The sequence below is a fragment of the Pinus tabuliformis genome, chromosome 3_1, assembly GCF_031772625.1.
Source record: "Pinus tabuliformis cultivar Carrire ecotype Pingquan chromosome 3_1, CPIR1, whole genome shotgun sequence".
Lineage (NCBI taxonomy): Eukaryota > Viridiplantae > Streptophyta > Pinopsida > Pinales > Pinaceae > Pinus > Pinus tabuliformis.
The window spans coordinates 969,710,956-969,715,604 of record NC_142301.1 but is presented as its reverse complement, the minus strand read 5'-3'; the positions used below and the strand labels follow the sequence as shown (position 1 = coordinate 969,715,604).

The window sequence follows — 4,649 nt, the reverse complement described above, 5'->3', positions numbered from 1 at the left end:
TTTATCTTCTGATACACACTTTATCTTCTGATACACACTTTCTAATTGTAATAAGTAGTTCATTAATTTTTTCAGCTGTGGCAGTTTATTAGATATGGGAATATTGTTATGACAACAGATTACGGTTTTCTTGTGCCTAATTTGTAACCTTGTTAATAAAATCACAAGTTACTAGTAAGCCCTGCAAAATCTTGTAAACACTTTTGTCTCAGCCATTATTTTCAGTTCTCTTGATTTCACCTCAAAATCCTGCAAAATCTTGTAAACATTTCTGTCATAACCATTATTTTAAGTTCTGATTTTACCTCAAAATCTTGTAAACATTTTTGTCACAGCTATTATTTTCAGTTTTCAGTTATCTTGATTTCATCACAAAATCCTGGAGTAAACATTGCATCACAAAGAATAAGAGATGCTTAACTGGGTTAATTGGATTGTTACAATATACACTTCATTAAATTTTGCCCAAAAGTTGAAAAGTTTGTCCTAAAAGGGATATTTAAACAATATATCACCCAAAGGGACCACATTAAGCTTGAGCTCCTCAGCCAAATCATTTCAAGTATTGTTTATGCTATGTTGCATCTGCAAGCCAATATAGCAATTAGAGTCTTGTAACTACCAATTGGCACATATAGCCATGAACTACCAGATGAAACCCACTCCTACAGAGCTAAAGAAGAAATATTTTATGCCGATGAAGACCATGGATTTAGATGAATTACAAATTCCCTTGATCTTATGAGAGACGAGTAAACCAAAGATATCAAACAGTGTGAAACTTTGTAACTTGTAACTGACATGAATTATGTCCTAACACCATAGTTGCAGATATTTGAATATCCAGTGCAATAATTATGTAGCTCATAACTTAACACGAATTCACTTGAGCCTTAAATTTATTTCATATGCATTTAAGATGTGGAGTAAGTATGAGCTTCTCTGCAAATTCCTTTAATCCAGTCAAAGGATGCCACAATCACAAGAATTTAATTTGAAAAGAACATATAAAGACATGGAGTAATCGAAGAAATCATGAAAGGATGCAAACATCAAAAAGTTTTATACCTGAAAAGTGAAACCTTATCAACTTGTTTTTCTTTATCAAAAAAATTATTAACTATTGAGCAGTAAGGGCTAGAACAGGAAGGGTAGCGCCTTGTTGTCAGACCCTAGGTCTGAATGCCTGGAACAATCCCTGGAAAACAAAGGGCATACAACCTTTAGAGAATATTAAAAAAAAAAAAAAATACAGCATTCAGGGTATAGTAAAATATTAAAAAAAAAAAAAATACAGCATTCAGGGTATAGTAAAGCTAGAATATTTTGCCTCATAAAAGAACAGTAAAGCATAACCACAATTTTATATTTATATAAGAATCAATCCGAGAACAATTTGAAAAAAAACATATCCATATGTAAAAGAGGGCAATGCCACAGATTATGGCTAAACATTCAAAAGTAGCCGATGTATTGTATTTTAACCCGAAAATAACAATTACAGTCCCGGCCGGAAGGCCTCTTACAAGATGACATATAAAAAGTTCTGTTTTGATATCCAGAAGCAGAAAGAAAAAACAAGCACGATTGGAGGCCATAGTCTTTCCTAACAGAGAAGGAAACCATTAAGGGTATGACTTGCTTCAGCAGATAATAATATACTAAAGACCACATAAATATTGTCCAAAAGGGTCGTAATTATCGTTACAGAAGAACTGAGAAGAAAAAGCAGCCACAAAGTGGCACCTTCCCTGGAAGTAAGTTCCAACAGAAGATTTAAAGTACAGTAACACAATGAAAACAATGCTCTGGCAAAAAGCCTTAAGTGCTTTGCCAATAAAATGAACCTGGGTAGGTGCGCCGCAAGCCGTTAATGATAATCCCGACTGGATAAGTCCCAATGCTCCCGTAACCATGTGAGCTCTGCGAACGACAAGGAATTCCTCATGAATTCGTTGAGCGGAAGAAGAATTTCCTTCTTATTTTTCAAAAGAGAAACTAAAGGGAAATTATCCTATAGATAAAGAAAAATAAAACTGTAACGAATCCTGAGGGTAAAATATTAGAACTTACCAAGAACTACTCCAGACGCGAGAGCAAACCCTAGTGTAGAATTGTTTACCTGCTGCCAAGAAACCCTATCACGCATCACTACAAAAAATAGAACATATTTGTATGAATGCTTACAGGGAAAATGAACTTCTGGAATTACTGTGCCTCAATCGGTGTTAGTAAGAAGAAAAATATTGCCAGGACCAGACTTTTAACCTTCCTCTTGAAATCATCTCGCTTTAGACTATAATATAATTTTGTCTGCCAGCAGAAAACCCCAAATATTTAGCCGGTAGGCAAGGTGTGGACAAGGAACCCCTGAAAAAAGAAAGGAACATAATTATTTATATGATAAACAGAGAAAGTGATAAGTATGTCCGCAAAAGAACAAGTACGCAGAAGGTAAGGATTACTTACTGTAGTCAATGCCAATTTGAACAAGCTTTCCCAATCAAGCCCCTGTAGGGAAGAACGTGGCCACCGCATGTAAGGATAAGAAAAAGAAAACCCTAGAACAACGGGGAGAAGAGCTCCCTCCCTCAAGCAGAAGGTAGCAAATGATCTGGAATGCCCTGCAACCCCTGGGGTGGTTACCCTAGAGGTGAGAAAGCTAGATCCAACCATTGGTTTCCGAAGGACAACATGTGTAGGGTCGTGATTCAAAGTCCAGAGCAATAATATTAAATAAAATACTTTTCTCCGTGAGGGATCTCCTTCCTCCATGAGGGATATGAACATACATGCTGTAGTTATCTTCTTATCCCTGATGCCACCTGCGACACCATTACAGCCGGAGACATGGTGCTTCTTCCACGCTTCTCTGCCTCTCCAACCCCAAACGTAAATGCTTCTCGTTTCTCGCAAACAATCACCGAATGAAATAATAATAACCCTGAAATTCGTTCATAAATGTCTGCCAGGATGATGGATGCCCACCATGGATTCATTGATCACGGATTGAAACTCGCTCAAACTTCTGCAAAACCTGCCCAAACGTGACAAAATATAATTGGTTTGAAGGGCGAAAATAAAGCGCTCCGATTGGGTGGGGTGAATAGTGTTTTCCCCACCCAATCTCACAATTAAAACAGCTTTCGGGGTAAAAATGTACACTTTGATTTTAAGCTCTCAGAATATTTTTTTTATTAAAAATATGTTAGATATGTTTTAATTTATATAATATATATTAAATGTTAAATAATGTTCTAAATAAATTAGAAATATAATAAATTTGATTATATTATAATTAAATATATTTTTTATTTTAATCTTTAGAATTAGAAAATAAATAAAAATACTAAAATAAGTATATTTTAATTTATATAATATACATCAATTTTTATTTTTGTTTATATAATATAGATCATATTTGAGATAATTTTGTGAAAAAAATGAAATTATGATTTTTTTAGTTTATTATTTTAAACATATAAATTAAAAGAATAATAATAAAATTATAAAAAATTAATATAATATCATAATTATATATTAAATTAATTAAATTTCTGAATTTGTGTTTCTATGATCCATAATGAATTACAATTTTGGTCTCTACATTTCTCTCTGCATTTAATCTAATGATGAACCATACTGGTTGGTTTGAAATTAATTAATTAAATTTATCACAAATGTAATTATTCTTTAATTTATTAAATAAAATGATATGATATAGTTTTGTGTGGAGAGACACTCTCCACTCCAGTGTCGTAGAGATGTTGTAATGTCTTGTCCTCTCATGTTTTGTTTAACACTTTGAATTGGTCAAATTAAATAAAAAATTAAGTAATTAATAATTAGAGTAAAATATTTTATTTACCATTGGCAATTTTTTTATTCTAAATTTTAAATATAATATAATCCACAGCATGATTGGGTGCTCTGGTTCTCTATTAAAGCACTCCTTGATGTGAAGTCACTAGTTCAATTCCCCAACCCTATCACATGATGAAGATGTAGTCCCACCAAATTTACAAAAAAATATTTTAAAATATAATATAATATTTTTATTTTTTTTAATTACTCATTTTTTATTCTGGCAAGAAGTTCTTTCCAGCGCAATATGGAAGCTTTGTTGTGTCTTGTAAAGAGTACAAATAAAAACAAAAATAGCTATATGTTAAAATAAGATAAAAATAACATTTTTAGTCATTTATTCACCCATGGTTTTTACCCATCATATTCTTAACTCGTGTTTTTCCCATTGTATTTTTCTCTAATCAAGGATTTGATTAGGGCTTTGAGTGGTATGTATCTATAGTATCTGCTTTCCAACCCAATATGGAAGGGTTGTCCTGTAATATAAACAATACAATTAAAAAAATAAAATAAAAAGTTATATGTTAAAATAAGATAAAAATAACTTTTAAGTCATTTATTCAACCATTGTTTTCACATATCATATTCTTAACTCATGATTTTTCCCATTGGTATTCTTATGTAATGAAAGATTTGATTGAAGCTTTGAGCTATATGTATGTATCATATACTGGCACATTATAATAGCCATTTTTGGCTAATGTTTCATGGTTAAGCATTGAATCCAAACAATAATGAGAATCAGAGTCATAATTATAATGGTCGTTCCCGTTAATATTCGA

The 4,649-nt window shown here is 32.2% G+C and overlaps 1 long non-coding RNA gene across 3 annotated transcripts; it reads right to left on the bottom strand.

Annotated features, from left to right (window-relative positions):
• Window positions 1-317: 317 nt before the first annotated feature.
• On the bottom strand, window positions 318-3,133 carry LOC149191062 (uncharacterized). 3 transcript variants are annotated; one of them, XR_016256572.1, is made up of 5 exons: window positions 2,470-3,133; window positions 2,074-2,370; window positions 1,848-1,923; window positions 1,069-1,198; window positions 318-585 (listed from the first exon to the last, which is right to left on the bottom strand). It is a non-coding gene; the product is annotated as an uncharacterized LOC149191062 (long non-coding RNA). The 3 variants fall into 3 exon arrangements; XR_016256573.1 differs by lacking the exon at window positions 318-585 and having other exon boundaries at window positions 887-1,198; XR_016256571.1 differs by lacking the exons at window positions 318-585; window positions 1,069-1,198 and having other exon boundaries at window positions 1,449-1,923.
• Between the last annotated feature and the right edge of the window lie 1,516 nt (window positions 3,134-4,649).